Raw genomic sequence first — 25,760 nt, 5'->3', positions numbered from 1 at the left:
TCATTTAAACACACAAGAACCTTCAATGTATTCCTTCAGAACCAAAGCTGTTTCTGGTTTTCCTTCAGTTCTCTTTACTGTGATCAAAATAGTTCACTGTTTTTTTAGGCACTGTCTTTCATCACCACAGCCCTGTTAACATCTCTCTGAGCTTAGGGATGCTAAGAAAAGTGGAAGACATGAAGGAAAGCACGAGATGCTTAAGGAAAATGACACTATGAGAAGGAAGGCCACAATTTTTTTCAGTTTTCATCTCTTAGTCTTGATATTAACTGACCTTTCACATCCTTGTCTGCTTGTTTTGTAAATTTACAAAAAACAGAATAAGAGAGCAGTGGCCGACTGGAAATAATTATGTCTTAAAGTACTTGAAATGATAGCTGCATTTGAAAAGAAACGTCTCAGTTTCTGTATCAGTTCAACCCAGTGTTATATTCTATGCTTAATGAACCACTGAGTATACCACAGAAATGCACTTCAAGTGTTTCAAGGCTAGTGTGCCGTATTCATAAGACCTTTATATTTTTTTAAAGCAGCTCAGGCATAGTAGCGTGGACTTTAATGTCTGTCATTTTAAAAAACTCTTTTGTTGTAGGTCAACTAAACCGCTTGAAAACATGTGTAAGTGCAGCTAAAAAGTCAGCAGTATTTATTGTGAAATTGTAAAAAGGAATTGTATTCACAAAAACTTGAGCAAAACTCACAGGGACCTCTGTCAGCTTTCAGACTGTTATCTCCGCAGAGCAGACATTTGGACTAGTTTCATTGTACACACTCTGTGGCATGATTCATACAGACAGGATTAACTATAGACGCACCTGATGCTTGAAATTGCTTTTAATTAATTACTTGAATTTTGCAGGCTGACGTACGTCTAGTAAGTGGTGGTCAAACAAACCAAAACGGCTGATGTGTAAAGAAGATACAAGACCAGTTTAAAAGTTCATATGTAAGTTAATGCCCCAGATACGTTAATAAAAGTGTTGAGCTGTGTGATGGCAGATATCCTTATATAAAGGAAAAGTCCATAAACTTTCCTTTACTGGACAGAAAAGTTCATAATGTAAAGTTCTGAAGAGAATCAATGATTAAGGGCAGCCCTGGTGGAGTCCAAGCCTCACCACTAATGAGTCCGATTTACTGCCGGTAGTGAGGACCAAGCACTGGCATTGGTCATATTGGGACTTGATAGCTCATACAAAGGGTCTGGTATTCCATACTCCCAATGTACCCCACACAAGAGTCGCCAGGAGACAAAGCACATGGACTGGTTTAGTGAACTCCAACCAGGTTTAGAACAACATAAAGAATTACATTACATGCTGCATTTACTGACCCTTGGACATCTGATGTTTACCCAAGGAAAGGTCATTTAACACTAAATATTTGTAGCATTGGCTCCTTATGTTAATACATTTCAGGCATAGTTGCAAAGGGTGATTAATCATCAAATTTGACATCTGAGTAGAGTTGCTGCTTCTCTACATTGAGAGGAGCCAGGTGAGGTGGCTCGGGCATCTGGTTAGGATGCCTCTCTGGTGAGGTCTTCCAGGCAAGTCCCATTCAAGGAGACCTCATTAAAGATGCAGGACACACTGCAGGTACTATGTCTCTCGGATGGTCTTTGAACGCTTCAGGATCCCCCTGGATGAGCTGGAAGAGGTGGCTGGGCAGAGAGAAATCTAGGTTTCCCTACATAGGCTGGTGCTCCCGTGACCTGATTCCCAGATAAGCGGCAAGAAGAAAAAAGTAAACAAAATGAACTGTGGATCTGTGTATCATTGTGTTAAAACAAAGCTAACTTTGATTTCTGATGTTAAAAAGAAGGCAAAAAGAAATGAAGGGAGACCATCTTACAATGTGATCTCAATATGATTTCTGTCAACATGTTGACATTCGTACCCATGTCATCATACTCACATTATGACGCTGCTATGTTGATGAAAACAAGTCCACACACAGATATGTAAACACCTGCCACAGTCCAGACTGCAGCCGCTGTGGCACATCACTCACACAGACTCAAAAGGTGAAAACAGTATCAGCTACACTATTGCAGCTGGTAATAAGAATCCTCATGAGCTGAAAGTGTGAAGGTTTGGGGGTGAAGTTGATGTGGAGGGTGTAGGCGGAGGTAGGGTGGATGTAAAGGGCTCTGAATGGGCTGAATGGACTAGCTTGATACATTTGGCAATAAAACAATGGAGAGGGCTGAGCTCTATCTATGAATCATGCTGAAAATAAAAGAACCCACACCCCCCCACACACACACACATTTCCCTGACAGAAGGTCCAAGGAGGATGAGAACAACATGAAAGTACAAAACAAACCTTTGCTTTCATTTTACCATGGTAACCTGCCTTCACCTGCCAGTACACATGACCCAAACACCACATATCAAACAGAGTAAGGGGTGAAAATGGTTTTATATATATATATATATATGTATGTATGTATGTATGTATGTATTTAAAAAGAAAAATCAGTTATCCACAGCTTCTGAGTCAAAGGTTGAAAAAACAGTTTTCATTATGTCACTTTTTTTTTTAAATATTTTTTGTAAATACTGAAATTGTATCAGATAAAACACACATGGGTGAATGTGCTGTAGAAGCATAAGATCCTTTGTTTATACTTAATGTAAACGGAAAGAAATCAAAAGCAAACAGAACTAACAGAATTAAAATAGTCCTTCAAAATGCTAAAAACAATTTTTAAGTATTAAATATTTTCAGGCCGTTTAAGTCTTGCAGCATTACTTTGATACAGTATGTCGAATATTTCTTATAAATTTTAAAGAACAGCCATATTTGTATGTTTGTTTTGTTGTTGTAAAATGATAAAACAATTTATTGTTAATCTTATTATTATAAGATTCTAAACTAGACAGGAACTGCCAGATCTTTCCAGCATACTTCCATGATGCACACGTACGTTGCACACATGACTGGCCAGTGTGGGAGTTTCATCATTTCTCTTAAATCAAACAGTTTCTACCAAAAAACACAAATGGAAATATACCTAAACAGACATTTCTCTCTAAATGGAGAGTCAGTTTCACGGTTGTGCTGATGAAAGTTGTAAAATATAAAAATAAAAAATAAAAACTTCAGTTAATGCCTGATGTACTGATGTGAGTGGTGCTGAAGATTTACAAACAGCAAAGATATTGTTGAATATGAAAGAACCTGTCTGTGCAGAAGCTGTACTTCCATTTCACCAATAAATAGAGAAATTTGAGGCTAATCAAATAATCTCAGGCTCCTCTTCTATTCTGCCTCCTACCAACGTTTGGTAATTTAACTCTGGATAACTGAATTTGTTCAGACAAAAATGGCAAGAAACATTGTTGTGTTAAATAAGTTTAAACATTTTTGGATCAAAAATCATTTTATATTCTGTACTGTTCACTGACTGTGCCATTTTCAAATTATTGTGTTGAGCTTTGGGGAAACACAAGAGTTCTCTGCAACCGTTATACATACAACAGAAAAAAGCCATAAGGGTTGTCTGCAAGGCTGTATATATGGAACATACGAATCTACTATTTTGGAAGTTAAAAACACTAAAATTCACTGATTTGGTGGAGTTAGAAACAGCAATAATAATGTATAAAGCCAGAAGTAATTTACTAGCTGACCACATAGAAAAATGTTCTTTAACCATAAATATAATCTGAGGAGAAATGAAATCTGAAGATTTTAAGTGTGAGAACAACTGTGAAAAGCACATGTCTTACAATATATGGTGTAAAATTATGGAATAATCTTCAGGAGGAACTCAAACAATTTCCTAAGAAATGTTATTAAAAAAAGCATAAAGAAAAAATAACGTATGTAAACCAATACAATTAAATATGTACATAAAACTATTCTTGTAAATAAATATGAATGTGTAGGTATTTCTGAGTATATGCACATGTATGAGAACACAGAAATGCATGTATATGTGCTAAGAATATATGTGCATATGCAGGTATGTGAGTATAAACATATAGATAGGTGTTTGACTACATATAGAGGTATACTGTGTATGTAATTGCTTTGTCTCTGTGGTATGCATGTACGTATATATATGCAGATGTGCACATGAGTGTGTATGCATACATGTCTATATTTGTTTAGTTTATCTGGATTTTTATTTTTTTTTTCAAATTTTTATTTTTGAAAATTGACAATTAAGGGATTAATGTGACAACAAGGAAGATAAAATTCTGATAATAAAGGGTTCAGGAATAAATAAGTTTTGCTTCATTCTGCTTCTTTTTACAATTTATAGTAACTGTTACTTTTCTTTAATCTATTTATTCATTTGTGTTAGTTTTTGTTCGAAATAAAGAATCATCAATCATTCAGTCAATCTTCACTCTCAGCTCATATCATCTCAATTTTAAACTGTTTGTGGGATTCAGCAAACATGAAAGTTGCTACTGTTTATTTATACAATTTAATATGCAACAGAAGTTTATTTAATCTTTTTTTACTGCCTCATATTATCTTTTTATGATGTGCCTTTTGCTTATTTGAATTCTGTATTTCAAATACTGGTGCACTCCTTCAGGACTCTGAGGCGGGCGGGAAAGATCATGGCCGATCCTTTCCACCCCAGTCACAAACATTTCATCCCTCTCGTGCTCTGGCAGGAGGCTGCCGTCCATCAGGACCAAAACCTGACGTCACAGAATCAGTTTCCTCCGGTTTGCTGTTGTACTCATTAATAAAGCTCCCCTCCATACTCATTACTGACACCTCCCAGCATTAAAAGCTCACATAATAACTTGTCACACCATCACACACTGCTGCCTATATTCTCATCCTGTTTCATATTATTTACTTATTTATTCCACCCCGGTTCCACTACCTCTCCTTAACACTACACACTTTATATTTATAAATATAAACTATTTTATACTTTATTCTCCTGTAAATACTGTTTATGCTCTGTCTGTTCCTGTGTGTTCTTTTGTTTTGTTTTTGTTTTTGCATCACAACTCTAAGACAGATTCTTTGTATGTGCAAGCTTACTTAGCAAACAAGTTCCTTTCTGATTCAGATTTTTCCACGTTTACCTTGATTAAAAATGAAGAATATTTTTTATGTTTATCCTAAAAATTAAATGTTCTAATTAACTACAAATGAAAATTTCTACTCAGATACCCCCACGGTCGTCCTGGAGTGCCTTCTACCAGGTAGCAACGTTTCATCCTTTGACTGATCTGCAAGAATTTAGTTTGGGTGGTAAAATCCTCCACGTGACTGCCAGGATGCAGCTTTTCCCTGCAGAATATTGTATAGCAGTGTTAACACTTTTCCCTGTTTGTGGTTTTAATGTTATGGCCAATCTGTATATACTACAGTTCAGTGAAAATGACTTTAGTTGATGTTTTTTTTTTTTTGTATTAATAAAACTTGTATAACATAATATTACCAGTTTGGCATTTTTCTTTAAAAGCTTGATTTTCTGTCCTCACCTTGCCAATCAACTAAAGAATCTCTTGACCCATCACAGTTCATACAAATCCTGTCATGAAGGTTTTGAATCAATTCTGCAAAAATAATTAGCTTTTATGGCGGACCATTGTTCTCCTTCTTCAGTTAAGTTTTCATCAAGTTGTCATGGCCACAGTATTTGCACATTTGAAAAGTCTGACAGATATTCTTAACACCGAACATTTTGGCAAATTCATTAATCAATCCCTGGTATTTCATGAATAAGCTGTTTATTGTTCTGCAGAGCTCCACTGAGCTCCACTTTCAAGGGCTTTTAAGTCCAAACACAGATTATCTGTTTGTCAGTGTCCGTTGGCGTTCAGCCTATTACACAAGCCACTGCCTTTGTAATTGTGAGTCAGTTCCTTCAAAGTCCACTTTCATTTCATTTTTTCATCATCTCATCCACACGTCATCCCTCTTGTTCTTTCTTGTTTTTCTCTCTGTTCTGATTTGTGCCAAGCACAGTATAGATAGATGAAGCTGTCATGACGTCACTCTGGTTTGTGAACTCCTGTTTTGAAGTGATTAGTTTAGTGTTTTGACAGTTACTCTTTTTTTTTTGTTGTTTCCATTAAACGTGATGAGTGAGAAATTGATCTAAGTATCAATATGGAGTGCAGAGCATAGTGTCAGCTGTGAGCCAAAAGTCCAAAAACATACAGTACTGATATTTAAGTGAATGAAATTGCCACTGAAAAAGACTTGAAACAAGTAATGAAACCATGAACCTATTAGAAAAATGTTTTGCAATAAGTGTGTGGTAGGGCCATTTTTTTATGTAGTTTTCCATATAAACAGACTCCATATGGCAAAAGGCGCGTGTTACTGAAGCATGTCGCATTGCATCCACACACACTCATGCCTTCACATCGAGTGCAATATATATACATGCAATATATATACATGTTATATATATATGTGTGTGTGTGTGTGTGTCTATCAGTGAAGTTAGCACTTTAAGTTTATTTAAAAAAATAATGGGTTTATTTCTACTTAAAGATGCACTATTTTAGCCATTTTCTCAGTCACACACTCCCCTTCATGCTCCCTCCATCTTGCATCCTAACTGTAATGTGGGTTCGCTCCAGACAGTAATATAACAACTTTATTTTGACATGTTTTTATCTCTTGCTCTGTCTCTGGCTCCTCCCCCAATACTTCAGGGTTTCCCATACATAGACCAATGTGTGTTGCAGCGCCTCCAGGTGCGCCTCTTCTGCAAATTTTAGAAAAACACACCTGATTAATACGAAATGGATACAAGTTCCTCACAATGAACCCATTTATTTGAGTCAGGTGTGTTGAAGTAGGGAAATATCTAAATCCTGCAGGACAGTGGCTCTCAAGGCCCAGAGTTTAGGTCCCTGCTCTAAACTCTTTGGTATGTTAACAGCTTGAAATGACAGAGCAAAAGTTGAAAATGTGTGTGAATGACACGCAAACAGCGTTGTTGAAAAATGAAGGTCTGCAGCTGCAGATCTCAAAGTGCGACTTCCTGTACTCCCACAATGTGGCAGATCCTCACTTCTTACAACATATTGAGTCGTAGGTCTATGGTCAAAGGATAAATAATCCAATGTAGTTAAAGGATTGTCCTGTAAGACACTACAAGATATGCTAAGTGATATTCCTTTTGCTAATTATTCTGTCTTTACTTCCTGCAGGTGAGCGTATTTGTCAGTTCACTCTTATTAACTTGTTGGCTATGAAAAACCTAACATTATTTTCCATTATATTTTTTTTTAAATAACTTCATTCTATTTTTTCTCTTGCCACTTCCACAAAGTTGACCATTTCCACTAGAAATGAAAATTATGTTTTTTAAGCCACTTCCAGATTTACTACACTTTCCAAAGCCAGGGGCTACATCCATCCTTTACATGCAGCATGTGATTTGTGCAGCCTCCTACTTTCCTCTCACCTCTTTGACCCTCTGCCTCCCCTCTCATCCACCCTCCACATGTGTCTCCACCCACAGACAAGCTAACTATTATATTCTGGTAGCAAAAACATCATCTGCTGGCAGCTGAGGATCCAGGACATTTTTAAAAGTGCCATTTTGACTTGTCAGTTTCTCTTGTTTAGCTGTGGGCACTTGCCCACCCACACTAAAGATTCTGCAGCTCCTATTGCCACTGCAGCAGTTTTATTATTCAGTTTAATATTCAGCTTATTTTTCTTTTTCTTTGTATGTGTTTGGTGGATTTTGGATATATTTCACATTTGGTATTGTTATTGTTTATGGACATTGGGTTGGACCCCAGGAAAAACAGCAGCAGCATTGAGCTGTAGGTAATGGGGATCCACAATAAACCATAATAAACCTTCTTGGTATTTGTGTCAAGAACATGAAACCAGCAGTTCTATATTATTGTTTGGAAAGAATCCAATGCATTTTATACAAACTATGTGCACACTTAAAGAAAAACAATTAAATGTTAGTCTTTTTGTCCTTCTCTTTCTTTAAAATAAAATATCTGCTTTTCATCAGTCTGGTTTCCAAAGACCCAGTATGATAACCGGCACATACTTAATTCAGCACTCTGGCTACATCCATGTTTTATTTGCAGTGTATGATCCTGGAGCTTGAACACATCTGGCTAATCTGATAACAGTTTAGCCAAAAGATGTGTTTCTTCTAATATGTAGATTCTCAGGTTCATGGTAACTCAATAAAGACAACTCGACTTCTATTTCTTGGTTATTTCAAGAACCAAGAAATAGAAGTCCAGCTCTCTTTTAATAAAATGTAAGCTCAAAGGATTGTTTTTTGTTAGGCAAAATAAAAATGATAATTTCTGAAATGTCCCTCATAAAAACAAAAACTGAAAAAAAAGAAAAACAAAGAATCTAACTAGGCATATTTTAATAGAATGAGTTGGAACCAGTGCTATTGATTAAAGGAATGAATGAATGAATGAATGAATGAATTTATTTCAAAGGAATGAACTAAAGAGAAACTATATACAAAAAGAAAATAATGAACAAAAATAACATGAATAATTATTGTATAATCAAATTCTAATATAAAGAAGTTTGAAAAATGGGGGGCATACCCCTCACATTCACTCCTGGGGAGAATTTAAGTGACCGCCAAAAGGTTGAAGTACCCTGAGAGAACCCGTCTTACAAAGAACAAACACATACAGCTCAGCCTGGCTAATCCTAATCGATATGCTTGTTTTGTATTGGTTAAATATTGGTTAACATAGTTCCTTTGGTAACAGACTGAATAACATATTACATGTAACTGCCATGTAATATGTTACTGACACTGGAGCCTGCTCTGCAGTTCAGAATTGTACAATATTTATAACTTACAATATGCTGTGGTTATGATTGGTCAGTTGTGTCAGGCGTGTTGAAACAGGGAAACATCTAAAAGCTGCAGGACAATGGCCCTTAAGGTCCCGAGTTGGTGGTCCCTCCAAAGATCACAAGGACTCATCCCTCTGAAACCAAACTAAACCGAGAAAGCTGGGCTGAGTTTAGCTGCATGTCAGTAAGTTTTCCAGTCATGGATCAGATTTTTTTCAACAAAGTTTAAACCGATGAGTCCATCTGACTCACCCTCTTGTCATGAAGTTACCATATTCTCAAGAACAATGACCTTAACCAGCAGCAGGTGTGTAAGTCTTTAAACATTTGTGTTTTTTGCAGGACTTGTGTTGAAGCACAGAAAAAGGAGCTGCTTTTCTGCCTGTATTCAGACATAACATCATTTACTCATGGTTTTATTTGCAGATAATATTTTCCCTAAGCAGCATGCAAAATAAGCACCAATAAAACCTATAAAGTGCTGTGCTCTTTGAGGTAAAAATGAAGAAGATTTATTGATAAAACTAGGGCTTTAAGCAAAGTTGGCCCCATTCACACCACATTTTATTGGTATTTTGGCGAGCCTGTCTTCCTTTGAGATTTGAGGCTCCCACACACTTGCCACCACAAATCAAAAGCAGACTGACATTATAGGTTCAATCAGCCTAAATATTGCCGCTGAATCCCCAAACTGCCATTTGAAAATGTCGTCAGTGCTCCTTGAAAGCGGAGTGAGAAATATATCGGCCTTCGCTACAGAACAATCATTACTTTTGAGGAAAGCTGCGATGGAGGTGATTAAAAGTTTATACCTCTGAAGTCAAACATGATAAACGCTTTAAAGCTTAAGCAAAAGGGGGAAAAGGAAACAGGAGAGCACATAAGCAGTTCTCTAAGAGAGGCATTCTCAGTAATAGCTGTTCATTAAAACCCGCTTTAACTGTCACAGGTGAGTCAAAGGGATGGATTTGCAAGACTATAGCAAACCTGTTAATCTGTGATTGTTCAGACAGAAAGTAAGAAACCTGAAATCCTCTTCAAAGGAATGATTTCTGGACATTATATCTAATCTCTTCTGAACAAAACCCATCTGTTACACTACATTACATCTCTATATCTGCCATGGCTTTGTTCTTAAACACCCTCTCATTCCTTGAGTTAGTGCTTTGACGAGCTCAGTGTGAAATGCTGTGATCAGGAGCGTCGCACTGAAACAGGGTTTTAAAAACTGGATTCATTCAGCAGGGGTCAGTGTTGCTCCATGGAAATATGTCAGTGCACCGGTCCGTTTCATATGTGATGACGGGGCTGTGTGCAAATCTAAGTGTATGTGTGTGAGTGTCATTTGAAGCAAAACCTATTCAGCCCAAATTGACACGGCACCAGATGCACGTAAACACACTGTAATATTGTCTTCTGCACCGATTTCTCCGACCATCAAGCAGATGACACATTTTGCTTTACTTTGATGCCTGCTCTCGCTTCCTCTTTACCAGCTTATTGGTCTTTTTCTGCTTTGTGAATTGCTCTCCCCTCTGGTCACATGAACACACACACAGACACACATCACAAAGCAAAGCAAAGCAATGTTAGGAAAGAAAAGCAAGACAGAGAGTCAGTGAGTGTGGGTGAGAATGGAGAGAGATGATAGCTATGGTTTGTGTTTCTTCCCCTCTACTCTCTTGGAGTAAAACAACGCATACACAGACTTACTGTATGCATCCTGTAGGTGGAGGGAATCCTTGCAAGGTGCAGCAGACAGGAGCAGTGGCTGAAACGTGTCATCACAGACGTTTCTCTAAGATGAAACTGTTGCCATGTCTTTTTGTTTTACTAAAAAATGTGTGTAAAAGTACCAGTTTGTAAAGATACCACTGTATCTGTGTATAGATTAATTCAGACTGCTTTCGCTGTGTGGTGATCACTTACAGTTGGGTTAAAGTTACCGTCTCTCTCTTACCAAAGCCTCTTAGAGGGTTTGGTGTCCAAGGCTACTTTTCCTGTCTGGCTGAGTCTGCTGCTGCTATCTGGACAAACCACTGGCGTTCTTTGAGCCAGCAGACCGAGGTCTGTCCTTCAGGTTATGGTGCCTGCACGTTACAGAGGAGAAAGAGAGAACTATTGGAATAAGTGAGTTAGGGTTATTTCATTACGTCTTGGCCACACATACAAAAGTGTCCATGCACACATGCACTTCCCCACATTATGTCTTTAGTTTGAGACTGCAAGTTTTCCTTCCTGAATAGAAATGAAAGAGAACGAAGAGAGAGCTGGATGGATGTAAGTGAAATGGTTAGAAAATTGATTTAGCCGCTTCTTCTTTAATTGCATGCTGAGTGCCAGTTGTAGAAGTCGGGAGTTCTGTGAGAGCTGGAATTAAAAGTATCCGAGGAGGTCCTCTGACGATTCTGTCTTTTGAGCAGCTTTGCAGCATAATATTTAATAACCCCTAAGTAAACACTGGGAGGAATTGCTCAATGAATAATTGAAGGGAAATTTATAAATAATTTTCCCTCTTAATCTACTCCAGTTCACTGCAGCCAGGTCCCTGAAGTGATGCTCATCCCAGTGGACAGCCAGCAGTACCAGCCTACAGCCTCATGGGGGTGCTCTTGTTTTATGGAATGAAGCACCTCCTCATGACTCTGAAATATAAAATATAAAAAAAGGAAAAAGAAATAAATAAATGAGCTATTCATAAAAAAAATAAAAAAACATGCTTGTAAGAAACAGAATCTAAACCTCTATTAAAATCTTGTTTTTGAGAAGACTACTTTTGTTATCGGTGCTGTCTCAGATTTCTGGGCATTTTCAGGAAATGAGAGGTTTTCAGCTCCCCGAGCAGCTGCAGAGCTCTACAACCTGCTCTGGGGTCTGTACAAAATGTCAGAAAGTATATAGAGGAAAGACTGTTTGACTTTGGATTAAATTGTCCATCGTACATGCTAATCCAAAAATCACAATTTAACAGTCATACACCTCAGCTTCTCCGTTTCTCCCGTTTGTTTTTTCCCTCCAAAATTTCCTTGCTCTCCTCCCTTTCTGGTAGTGGTCTTGTATATGGTTAATAATTGTTTGCTAATGAGAATGATTGGGGGCTCATTATTCATTATATCATTAACATTTAATCACTACGTGCTAATCCTAATAACCATCTCACATAGTTTAATCGGTTGTCACTTTCTTGCACGACCGCAACGTCAATGTGGTTTGACATGAAGTGTCCCGTGTGGCCGAGGTTAGGTTCATTACCATGATTAAAGTTTTTAAATGTATTTAAATGAATTGCAGCTTTAGAGGTAATTAACTTGTGGAGCCTCTTGTAATAAACGACAGACAAAATCCCATCTCGTTGCTCGTGACTGCCAGCTGTGGCTTCCTCTTCTTTTCCCTCATTCTCCTTCTATCCAGCCATCGTATTCTTGTCCTTCTTTATCCATCTAACTACATGTCTGCTTGTTTCTCTGTCTTGTTGTTTCTCTCCCTCTCCTTTTCCATGCTGGTTTCTATGAATTGTTCAGGGGCCAAATAGAGGAGATCTGGCATTCTTAAGGGCAGGAAGGAAGCTCAGAGGCAAGACCAAGCGGCCCTTCATCACTCATTGGTGAAGAAAATAAGGGAGACTTGAACATGTATGTGAATGGAGGATGGACAGAGAGTGAGGTTAGAAGGAAGAGACAAAGACAGAAGTGCTGTGTGGGGAGGGCTGAGGGGGGAAATAGAAAGGGAGTGAGCAGCCACCCAACACAGTCATCTACTCCCTTCCATCCATCATGTCTCAGCCCAAAGGCTGCCGCTGCCTCATCAGCGTCAGCCCCTTGTACATAACGTGCATGTGAGCGTGCACATAAAGATGGAGGTTTATGAATATTTGTGAAAGTATGAATGCCTCAATGGCCCTTCCCTTTGTTTTTTGTATTTAACACACAATTCAATTTATGGCAAATACAAATGATAAAGGTACAGCAAGACAACAGCCCATCACACCGTTTCATTCAGACATGTATGTCACCGATTCAACCTTTAGTTTTTGGCTGAGTCGAGTATTCGTGGTTCTACATGCAAATTCATAAAATGCATTGAGATTCAAGAAAATATTACAAAACAAAACAAAAAAGATAATCCTCATAACGCTATTTGAGATCTACAGTGTCTGAGGCCATACACAAGGAATGAAAGCTCTTGCTAGACACAGACATTTAAAGAAGCAACATCCAAGCTTATTCCTTCTGGGAAGCAGAGCCTAACTCAGAATGCATTAAGCAAAATATATGAAAACAGCTCCTGCAGAGCAGAAACAGTTCCAGTTCACCTGGGTTTCATGTCTCATTCATGAACTGCTGCAAAGAACCAAAAGGAAAACAAAACATCCAAACACCAAGCCAAGATGACTCATACATATGCCAAACTAGGATCTTAATTGAATTTAAACATTTCTTCCTGCTGAAACTGTAATTAAAACCTTTCAAAACACCTCAAAACAACAAAGTAAAAATATGAAACTTTCATGTTGTTTTTCTGCAGTTGGTTACAAACCATTTTTTCAAGACATCAAAGCAATAAAATAGTTCAAATCCTACAAATCCTGTTGAGTTTGTAGGGCTCATTTCGCTCGCTCTAGTCTTTAATATCTTCTTAAGATTCTGGTCTGGACTCTGACTGACAACTGACAAATTTAAAGTTTTCACACCTAAAAGTCCTCTGGACTTGGAATGAGTTGGGGGTTGCGATATTTGGTCAGTCTGAGTTTGCTTTCACACCATACATAGTTAAAGGAACCAAACCTTTTGAATAAATGATTCCCCTCCTCACCTGAGGCAGTGTTGCATTGAGAATTACTGAGAGAGAAGACATGACAAACAACAAACAAGAAAACAAGGAAGCAAATTCTGTTTTAGCTACATAATTTGTTGTCCACTTCCTGCATTTGGTTGACTTGAAGCAAACCGAGACCTATGGTTCTATTAAGTTGTATGTTAGAACAGAGGTCACAGAATTTCCAATCTGGTGTGAAGGCACCCTGACATGTTTATTACCTGCATTTCCACTGTTGGAACCACAAGCTGAACAAAGAACCAGGGTCATATTTTTGCCTCTAACTCTAGAGTAATTCAGGTGTATTTTGCACATCGTAATTTTCAATCTTAGGTGTGGCAGTGCTAATTTCTTCAGGTCATCATATTTTTGACAGTGACTATTTATTTCAGTCACTGGATTAAGTGAAAAGGTGGGAAGCCATCAAATCAGACTTAAGCCACGTTTCCACCAGCGGGTGTGGGGAAGGTTGGGAGGCATTTTTGTGTGTTTTCACATGCAAAAACTGGGAAAGGTACCTTAATATTTGACCTGACACGTCCTACTGTTTTGGGATCCTTCTGTTGAGATACCAATCTAACCAGTGTGACCTAAAAGGGTGGAATTTGACACACTGCAATCTGTTGATTGGTTGAAAAAAAAGTCACTTCCCGTGCGACCACGTCTCCTTGTTTAGAGCAACAGATTTTCTTTTTTTTGATTAAATCACTGTTTAAAATAGCGTTACAAAGCACCGCCAAGAAGAAAGAACACAAACTGCTGGATGACCTCCATTCTCCTCTTTTGTTTCTGAGTTGTGTTTTTGATTATACTTACTACAGATTACAGTTTACAAATTATATCTGCACCCTAAGCATCCTGACCCACACCTATTGGTGAAATCGTGGCATTAAGGCACTTTCACTCTGGCACTGTTAGGTCCCCGGTCCTCTTCCATGCATAGTAAGGTTCCTTTGGAGCAGTCTGAATGCTCATTTGCACCCTGGTGTGGACCAAAGGAGCAAACTTTGGTCCACTTGATAACTAAGTCTTCACTGCACACTCATGAATCCTTCTCACATATTTTATGACCCCTCAGTCCTGGAACATTTATGTGTGTAGGTCCATTTAGGTATTACTGAGCACATGTGTGCCACGTTATTATCCAAGTGTGTTAGTCCAACTTTAAGCTTCAAATTTCATTTGGATTAAAATATTTACTTCCGATTCCAAAGTCTGCTTTTGCTCTGACTGAAAGTAATTATTTATTTCTTTTTATGGTCGTACTAATGTGCTGAGGATGAGGTGTGATAAGAAGTGGGAACAAAACATTGAACACCAGACATGGCTCAATCAAAAACTTTGCACCCTCCTGAAAAATAGAACGGTGGTGATACAATTCATTCCTTCCTAACAAACCTTACAAGGTTTATTTCTCATTAAATGTGAGCTAAAAATGAAACTTAAAAAAAAGTCTATAAAACTAATTTTGCAAATGACATTAACGTAGATTAGAATGAAGCAGCACCAATTCAGACAAAAGGAATGGACTAAAAAGTTATGTTTCCTAAAATGTGTGCTCCACTCAGCTTTACCTCTATGCTTCTTTATTTATTTATCTCCCTGAGCTCTGGCATGCCTTTCTTTCCTCTCTCCTGTAGTCGTGGGCACTAAGTTTCCAATTCCTTTAAAAGGAAGATCTAATTGTGCAGAAAGAAATCAGTGCTAGGAAAATAATCCTTCGCTTCTAGCCTGTAGTTAATGCTTTCATTTACAAGCCAGTAAAGGTGATTTTTTTAAACCTGGGACTCAGTTATTAAGGTTAGAAATCTTTATTTCCTCTAACAGCCTGGTGGCTTATATACTTGCATGGTTTATAGTGTGTATGCACTCCTGCAAAACTTCTCAGCTTTATTATATTTGTTGCCTCTTCCTCCCTTCAGACAGTCAACAAAGGCAGCCAAACTTCCCATAACACTGTCACTGCTTCATCCATCCATCTCCTCCTCCTCCTCTGAAGAAAGGGCAACTGAATAATGCCAACTGTGTCTACACAAAACTTTCCCCCTAGTCTTCTCCCTCTTTGCTAATGAGCAGCTATATTGACCTATTTGTGGATTTAAAAGAAATTCAATCACAAATGCCTCGAGTCGCTTTCTTCCCACTTTGGGAGATTAAAAGATTCAATCCTCCTTGCCTATCCACACTCATCATCATCATTTCTCCTTCCTCTGCTTTCGTCTAGCCTATGCGTTGCTTTGTCTGCCCCCCCAGCGCCACCCCCTCACCTGACCGTCACTTGTTCTTTTTCCTCCTCCTTCCTCCTAAACAAGTTTACAGACTCTTACAAACTCGCTCCTTGTCTTTCCTATTTAAATGCGATGCGAGCAGAGTGCAGCCTTGCAGATAATTATCAGCAGGAGACAAAGGTGCGATGGGAACAGAATGAAGGAGGCAGCCACAGTCTGATCTAGTCCCTCGCTCAGGGACAATGAATCAGTGGCCACAGGACATCTGCAGCATCACCACGCCAAGCAGAACAAATAAAGTAACAAGCACATCTTTCTCTCATATTCATACACTCTATAAACACACACACACACTCGTAGCTTGATGTAGTTATTGGAAAAAATTCTTTTACTTCCCTTGATTATCCCAAATCCAAGCACACACGGGAAAGGCCCCGTGCTGTGCCTTAAATGGCAGCAGGGCGCTGAGAAACCATTTGCTTTGTCTTTTGGTGCTGTATTTGTTTGTTTTTAATGCATACTGCTCGGTAATGGAACGCAGTGACCCAGGCACAAAAGGGGGTCTGCTAACAAACAGACTTCACTGTGAATACACAGGCTCTCTGTGGGGTACAAAACACACGATACGCAGATGATATTCATGTGGCTCATATGCTTGAAGTTGTGCACAAAGATGAAACTGTGCCTCATTTTATCCAATTGCCCATTAGATATTTTTCCTTTTTTTTTTGTGCACTGAATCCGTTTTCATACCAATAAAGAAATGCCTTTTATGAAAGATGGATAAACAACAAAACCAATAAGAAACTTGACAGATGTTTTTTATATGGTGGGTGGCCATGGCATTAATGTAAAAATGAACTTCAAAGTGTCTGGATAGAAGCTGCAACAGACCCAATAAACAAAAATGCCTCATTATTCCATTATTTTCAACTCATGACAGGTCCAGAGCAGGATCCAGCAGTCCTCTGTTGTAAGAAAGTCTGAGGGAGCTTACAAACTAATATTGTAACTCTGTCTAAAGATTATTTAAAAATATACAAGAAAAAAAGTCTTGAGTGACCCTTAATTTCTTCATATTTTTCTTTTAATGAGACAGACATTTCATTTTAAAGGGGTAGCTGACATCTTTGTGTTATGGTCTGTGGTTCTGTGTTCTGTCTGATTCCTCTCATTTCTATCTTTTGCTAAATTCTTAATTTTCTTTACGTTAGCGTTCACTTCCTGTTTTATTTTGTAGAGTTACTCGTATTTACTTCCTGCTCTCCTGTTACACCTGGTTCTTAGCAGCTGATGGCCACACCTGCTCCTCATTTTTCATCATTCCCCCAGTGTCTCATATAACTGTTTGTTCTCCGCCAGCTCATTGTTTGTCACTATTGTCATTTAGTTTAGTGGTCCCCACCCCTGGCCCTCAAGACCCACTATCCTGCAGGTATTAGATGGTTCCCTGCTGCAACACACCTGGTTAAAAAACATGGGTCTCTGCACAAGTCTGCTAATAAGCCATTTATATCAAGTGTGTTGAAGCAGGGAAAGTCTGCAGAACAGTGGGCCTTGAGGACCAGAGTTGGGTATCTCAGATTTACTTAATTAGTCCATCAAGTTTTTGATTGTGCCTTCCTTTAATTTTGGTCCTTAGCCATATATAATAAAGCCTTAGTTTGAAAGCCCAAGTTTTTCTGAGCAGCTGTCGTCTGCCTAATGATCCTGTGTTTGTTTGGATCCTTCTTTGTCACACCTCAATACCAGAGATCAGAACAATCTGACCACTTTATTGATGTCCTCAAATATATTTGAGAAATTAGACCACTGGAGGACAGAGGAAGTGTTGAGTCTAAACATAACAGATAAAAAGTACATCAATGTGATGTCCATAAGACCTGTCACAAGACCTAAAAGATACATCTGGATCAGTTGATTCATCCACTGTTGGCTAAAGCCTCACCAGAAATGGTCTGCATGGCTGCCAAGAAAGAGCAAGAAAGCCTGCCTAAGAGGGTTCAAGCTGTGATGAAGGTGGTGGTACCAAATATTGACTTTCTTGCAATTTGATTCTGTTTTCCTGGTGATATACAAACAAATCAGGGGTGGCTCAAGAAAATCAAAGTAAAGGAAAGATGTCATTTTATGAGAGTTTATTTGTCAGACAGCCTGGCTAGCTCTGAGAATGAGGATATGTTGTGTCAGCTCTGGCCCAGTAATGACTGACAGAGCTTTAGATGCTCTGACTTTGACCAGTCTGGACCGATGAGTGACAAATCTAGCAATGGGGCCTACTATGCATCAAGTTGTGACCCATGGGCAAAATACAATTCAAGTTTCATCTCAATACTGTGTACTAATATACTGGGAGCTGATTATTTCTTCAGGCCTCGTGACAAAATTACATCTTTTTGTTACCTCTTCAGAAAAATAAGTCCAGAAATAAACCCTTAAAAAGAGTCCCAGCTGTTGAAGCAAGCTCCATTTCAGTTGATTAAACCAGCTGTGTATGCCCTGCACACAAGCCCACAAATAAGGGGAAAGTGAGCTACATTCTCATGGTAATGTAATCAGAGTGCTTTGCCTGTATGAGCAGCAGGTAAATCTGTGGTTTGCTTTATCCACCGTTTTTTGCTGTTTCAGCAGCTGCAGCAGCAGGAGATGAGCATGTGTTTATTTTAGGTGATCAGAATCCTGGTAAAAGTTTCTTGATTCTTTTGGAAAACTAAGTTTAATTCTTATTTATCCTCCCAATATAAACCCACCCAAGAGTAATTTATTATTTTATTGTTATTATGTTTGTTCATATACATGGATTTTGAATATTTTGTCAAGCAGCATGTCTATCTTAACGTGACATATGGAGCCTGTCTGGTGACATCAACTGTGTTCATGGCCACAGATTTAATTGTGAATAAGGGAAATGAATTGATCTGTTGAATCTATTTTTGCAGTATACTGTGAGACTTCGTTATCTTAGGGATATCAACATGTATGAACCACAGATAAAACTAATTTTATATTAATTTATTTGAACCTTGGGTCTTCATTAGTTAAACGCAGGCTGATCATGAAATTACGTTTTAACAGATGTAGTCACAACATGATAAAACATTATTTAAACTATGTAAAAATACCAAAATGGTGGTATTGATTTCATGTCTAACATGGGATCATGCATCCACAAGACGTGTAGAACAGATAAAATAGTCCACATGTCCATGACATAATAGTATTAAAATGAAGGTGCAGAAAGGATGAAATAGTAGCAGGGGCTGCAAAAACCTTGTCAAATGTGGAAATTGCAGTCATTGTGAAAATGTGGTGAAAACCACTTATTTTCAGGTTTTGAACATGTCACAAGTATGTCAGATGGCATTTTTTGCCAGTTGCAACACCACATGTGCTATTTGTAGACTGGACTGTCCATGTACAGTAGATAATTCTGTAAGGGATGCACCAGAAAATTATTCAAAGATAGAGTTGCTGAACACAAAAATATCTTCTGGACAAAACATGCAGATTATGCAATGGAACAATGTATTACATGCAAATGGGACATGTAATGCTAAGTACTTTAAAAGCTTTAGTGTTGGAAGTAATTTGACGATTTTGTTCACTTGTACTACAAAAATGCCCCCAAGCACTGTGTGTTTTCACTGGCTCGTGTTACGTTTATGCTCTCAGTGTTTACTACGTGTGTGCGCTCCATTTTGATACGTGTGGTTGGTTTTCTAGTAGACTGGTTTTTAAGTAAATAAACATCATACATATGGAATCAGGAAAAGGTCAATGTCCCCATACTAACCCAAATAAACCACTGAAAGCCCAACAAGAGCACTAGAACTGGACCTTTAAATGGATGAGTTTGTGTGTCATTTAAGAAATGGCACCACGATGCATAAAGGGCTTAAAACCAAATCAAAAGGGGGTCGGTGGAATACATTGGGTGGAAGTTCTTCTGGTAACCCAGTGGTTCAAATGGGGCTTATCATAACCTGTAACACCACAAAAATAGTTTTAGAATGTCTTGACAAACAAAAATAAGCTGTTGACCTTGACTCCAAATTCTCCAAATATCAAATTGGATGTGCTGGACACACAAATTTGATTATTTGAATCCCCATCTTTTTCAGCTTTCAGAACTTACAGGCTCTCCTGCTGTAGCTTGGTGTCAGATACCATAGCATACCTTCAGAGGTCTAGTGGAGTCCATGCCTCAGTGGGTTGAACCTGCTTTGACATCAAATTGGGGACCTAATCAATATTATGTGGGTGGTTTTAAAGTTATGGCTGATATGTGTCATTTTGTGCTCTTTGGACACTGGTGTTGCAGTGAAGATCAGGTGGGATATTTGTGATGCGCCACGAGAAACCAGGAACAAGTCGGCCTGACAGAAGTCCGGAAAAAACGAAAAATGTCTTTTTTCTGAAAAATTTGTGGTTTCACTTTTTTGCAAAATATGCTAGTTGAATATACGAAGAAGGCACTCCTTGCTTTAAATAACAGTATGGGGGGTTTAAAATCGTAAACTTTGTGTTTGAATTTGGGTTGTTTTAGAGGGCAATTCCCCGGGAACCGCTTCTTGTTTTCGGGGGTGGGCATACCACAGCAGATAAACATATCGGCTTTCCTTAACCAATCAACAGCACATTCAAGTGAAAGCACATGGCTACTTAAGCAGCTGTTCGAGCCAGGAGCTTGTATTACTATTCAGCTGTTTGTGTTTACATCGTTGAATAAAGATGGACCAGGAGGAACGCATTGCACAAGAACAGAATCGTGGCCGTTACAGCGCATTTTGGGAGTACTTATTCCAGAAGACAGATTCTTCCGACCATGCCGATGCTGATCTCACTTCTGTTTCTGAATCCAAATTAGATGATGAAGCTGAAGAAATTGATGAGAGCGACTGCATTACACTGGAGAACATTCCTAATCTACAGCTGACCTTAGCTGAAGATGAGGAAGACGAAGAATCCATTGGACTCGTGGCAGAGGAGGACAACTTGAAGCCAACAGACGGCCATGGTTATTGCAGAGATGACTACATCCACCAAGAAGCCCCCGACGAAAAGAAAGCATCCCAGAACCTCTTATATGATCGGAGGCAATAAAGTCTGCAGGAATACTTTTCAGTTTCTCATGTGGTGAGTTTCACAATGCAAAATTATGCACACATTGAAACTGCAATCACATGATGAGTGTTATTGGGATGTTTAGGTGTGAAAATGTGAGCTACTGCTATTAATTTGAATAACAGAAAACCGTGATGATGTGCAAACACACTCATGTACCAAAGAAAAGTGTTGAATGTAATGATGTAGCAAGGTATTTAGGTGTCATGTAAACGTAATCACTTTAGTAGAAGTACAGATTCTTTATTAGAAAATGGCCCAAGTAAAAGTTAAAGTCACTCCGAGTGCTAGTAGAAGTCAGGGCCATACTTAATGCATACTGCAGCTTTGGGAGCATGTTTTATTTTGTGGGGTATACTGTTATATAACCAGATGTAAAGTGAAGACAAACAACAAACCAGTCACACTAAAGGAGGGTTCCCAGAGCACCTTATAGCAACCACTGTGGGGGATTGTGTTTATGCAAAGTAATGCAAATGGCAGCTCGTGTTACCCCTCCCACCTGGCTCCCCAGGGAAGGTGAAAATCTTTGGAAAGTTTGAGGCTCTTTTTCTCAGAAAACTAGTCTGAGAAGTGCCAACATTCAAATGGTCACATTTTCTTCAAATATTTGCTGAGTAGCATGTGTTAAATATCATTAGAAAGCTTAGAATCCACACTTTCAGAATCTGTAAATAACTCGAAATGCCCCTCGGGAGACTTGTTCCTGGTTTTTCCATGGCTGGTCACATTTCTGTATGTGTCTGAACTTAAATTTGTGACCTGCCTGTAAATGCAAACACATTTTATTTTTTTTAAGCCGTAACTTCTGGAATTTCTTTAGGTCAGAAATGGAATCGGAAGAAAGAGACACGTGAAATGAGACAAGACGGGAAAATCCTCTCTGACTTTATTTGATGCTGCTTTCTGTCTCTTACCCACGTTTGTCTGTCTTCCCCTGGAAGACAGCAGCACAGAACTTAACAGAAGTAAAAAATCACCCTTTAGTGGGATGAATAAAACAACAATGTGAGATGGATAAATAAGAAATAAAACCACAACAAAAAGTCTTGTATATATTCTTCTGCTTTAAGAATTGATTAAAAAAATTGACGTGTAAGACACTCAACAATTAAAAAGGTACCAATTCTTGTTTTTCCCTCTTCATCCAACATTCTCGGTTTGCTCAGACTTTCACTGGACCCACTTATTTTTATAGCTCAACTCAAAAAGTGTATCAACTTGCCCTTATCAAGGAAAGAGTTTCACATCTCACCCTTTGACAAGTACTCTTTTCTCAGAAATAAGTGGCAGGACACAGCCAAATAAATTATATTAGAAAAATCCCAACATGTCTGTGCTCAGCGCTGCTCTCTTTGAGCCAAATAAAAGGGACGAACTGCACTCTTCTGCTGTCCTCGCCTCTTAATCATTTTCTTTTTCCAGAGCTAGACTGAAAGATTGTGCAGCTTAAGTGCATTTGTGCTCCCCAGTGCCTGTTCACAATGGTGAACAGGCATGCTTGCTTTTGTCTTGTGTTTTGTTATCTGATTGATCCATGGACCTTTGCACCGCTCATCTACGGTAAGTGCAAGAATGGCCTTAGCTAGATTGTGTGTGTGTGTGTGTGTCTGTGTGTGCGGGCTTCTTTCAATACTCTTCTATAAAAGTAGTCAAAATGGTTTGACTATAGGCCTACTCTAGGGAGCTGCTGTGTTTTCTAGTAGTAACAAAAATCAATATGACCAAGTGCCTTAAATGCATTTTTGCCCAAATGGCCAGAGTGTGTTCTGGTGAATCCAGTTGTTTGAAGGTGAAGGACAGAATAGGTTGTTTTGATGGGGATAAAGTCATATTTGTAGGTTTGTAATATTTTCTTTCTTTAAGAATAGCCTAGATTTGTATAAACAACGAAGTAAAACTTTACAGCTGTTGTGGACTACTTGAAGTAGGTGATGTGACAAAAATACTTTCAGGTAAAAAGAAGAGCTCCGGACGCCATCTTGATGGATAAAAAATGATGGTTTATTACAAAACATGACATCTTTAACAGATCTGCAGAATCTGTGAGGTCTCTGGGTAATCTTGAGAATCCCACTGAAAACATATGTAAAGCACTTACAGACGTGGGCAAAATTGTTGGTACCCTTCGGTTAATGAAAGAAAAGCTCATAATGGTCACAGAAATAACTTGAATCTGACAAAAGTAATAATAAATAAAAATTCTATGAAATTTAACCAATGAAAGTCAGACATTGCTTTTCAACCATGCTTCAACAGAATTATTAAAAAAATAAACTCATGAAACAGGCCTGGACAAAAATGATGGTACCCTTAACAACCTTTTGAGGCAATCACTGCAATCAAATTATTCCTGTAACTGTCAGTGAGATTTCTGCACTTCTCAGCAGGTATTTTGATCCACTCTTCATAAGCAAACTGCTCCTGTTGTCTCAGGTTTGAAGGGAGCCTTTTCCAGGCGGCATGTTTCAGCTCCTTCCAAAGATGCTCAATAGGATTTAGGTCAGGGCTCATAGAAGGTCACTTTAGAGTTTGTTAATTTGAAACATGATGTGAGCTTCCACTTCCATGCAGTTTCTAAAGTCATGTAATATTGGCTAAGCTCTGGAAAATGTCATAGTGAGGAGTACAAAACAAAGTTACTGATGACAACAATGATGATGAGCTCCATGACAGATTATCCTGTTTAATGACAGGTACCCTCAACTTGTACCCATTTAGCTACATTTCTACCTTCTCCACAGTGAGAAGACCCAAGACGACCTGTATCTACTCACTTAAAGATTTGCTTTGTCACATGTTTTTTTTGTGACCAGATTTTGGTTCTCTAATGAGCTGATGAAAAGGATGTCATCAAACGTTACACTTCTTTTGTTATTATTAATCTTTACTCTTCGGTGCACACTAAGGCCAAAAATAAATAAATAAAAATGAAAAAATGACAACAGTATCTTCACCTTTAAGTATAATAATAAAAAACTAGTTTTTCCCCTTAAAATAGCTTTTTTTTTCTTTCCTACCAACACACACACAAGGTTGTTGATGCATTTTCAGTAATATGACATGGTTGTTAACACTCGAGCACCCCCCATCTCACTGTGATGTTGTCTTTGGTGTCACAGGTCAGCACAGAGGTAAGGCTTCAGTTTTAATTTCTTTTTTTTACACAGGTGGTAAATGTAGCAGAAACACACATTACCTTTGTTGGAATATGTTGGAGTAAGGTTGTGAAGCTGTGTGTGTTTAACCTGAACTCAGTCTTTCCTTTGACAAGTAGTTTTAGTGCCCTGACCCAGAGACAGAATAATCAGCCAAACTACAAGTGAAACTAAATGTAGGCTAAAAAAACAAACAAACAAACAATTTGTTGAGTTTTAGAAAACCCAGCTTTTCTTGAGATGGGGTGTATATATCCTCATTTAAATTTTCTTCCTCTCCTTGCATCTTACCTATCATATTTGTGCTTCAAACACAAAACATGAGGAAAAGGTTGATGACCGAGGTTTACCTGCAATAGATAACAAAATAAGGCATTTATGCTTTGGAGCCATCATTTTAAAGACTAGCTGAATATTACGTGTAGCACAGTTGCAACCTCTTTGTTTATAAAACTATATTTTACTGTTTTTCTGGCCTACAATTTAGGACGAAGTGTCTACTGAGTCCCTTCTTAGGTCTCAGCATGACAATGAGAAGAGCTGGAGGACCACTATAACACAGGCTTGTCTAAAGGTTGGTTGATGTTGCGCATCAGAATACTTCAGTCAGATTGACATGTTTAAATATTTATCTGTAAAATATCAAAACACAATCACTCATCAACAAGATCCTGAGATTCTTACACTCACCTTCTGGAGTTGAGGAATGATTCCAAACCTGGAAGGTGATATCCTTCCTTTTCTGTTTAGCCTTGTTTCCAGAGCGGTTCTGTTTGCTATTTTGTGTTTCCATTATAAAAGGAGCCCATACAAATGAACCATACTTTTAGTTGTTGGTCCATGAGAAAATGCTACGGTATAGTTAAGGGAGAACTACTGGCATCTAATGATAAAATCTGTTGATTGGTGGACAGAAAAACATCACTGCCAACGACAAAAGCAAGTGCGAAACAACACAAGATGTCTGCAAACAACAATAAGGTCTGGTCGTACAAAAAACCAAAAAAAAAAGCCAAGTAGAACAAAGCGAGCTGCTGATTGGTCTTTATTGTTGTAGTGTCCCGTTTATTGTTGTCACCCTAGTATGATGCCATGCTAGGCATTTGGTCTAAACCCCCCATGCGCAGTGGAAGTTATAAAACTTCCGAACTGTAGCAGCCCTGACTGAACCGCTCAGGGAAAACAGGGCTTTGAGAACCAAACGTCAGATTTGGAGGAGTTGACTTTCATCCCGACTGCTTCACTCTCAGTTGAAATGAGTTTCCTCCAGAACAGGGGTCCCCAAGCCTAGTTCTTGAGAGCTGCAGTCCTGCAACTTTAAGATACATCCATTCTCCAACACACCCAGATCAATTGGCTGAATTCCCTCCTCTGCATGTCACTCAGCTCTGCAGAGGCCTGGTAACGAGCCATTCATTTGATTCAGGTGTGTTGGATCAGGGATACATCTAAAAGAAGAAAAAGGTAGCCAGGGTCAGCCTGAGAGATGAGGTGAAGCGCTCACACATCTGAAGGAAGCTTGGAATAAAGTGCCTCCTAGGGATACCCGAGGTGTTACTGGTGAGAGGGGTGTCTAGGTTTCCTTCCTGGACCTGTTGCCTTTGGGACCCAACCTTGGGTAAGC

General features: G+C 38.6%; 1 long non-coding RNA gene across 1 annotated transcript; it reads right to left on the bottom strand.

The window, feature by feature from the left end:
• Window positions 1–1,632: 1,632 nt before the first annotated feature.
• LOC121637742 lies at window positions 1,633–25,760 on the bottom strand. The gene is made up of 3 exons (XR_006009941.1): window positions 25,750–25,760; window positions 20,785–20,791; window positions 1,633–1,707 (listed from the first exon to the last, which is right to left on the bottom strand). It is a non-coding gene; the product is annotated as an uncharacterized LOC121637742 (long non-coding RNA).

Source organism: Melanotaenia boesemani, chromosome 4 (assembly GCF_017639745.1).
Source record: "Melanotaenia boesemani isolate fMelBoe1 chromosome 4, fMelBoe1.pri, whole genome shotgun sequence".
Classification (NCBI taxonomy): Eukaryota; Metazoa; Chordata; class Actinopteri; order Atheriniformes; family Melanotaeniidae; genus Melanotaenia; species Melanotaenia boesemani.
The sequence above is the reverse complement of the archived record's forward strand: the minus strand, read 5'-3'. Positions and strand labels throughout refer to the sequence as shown.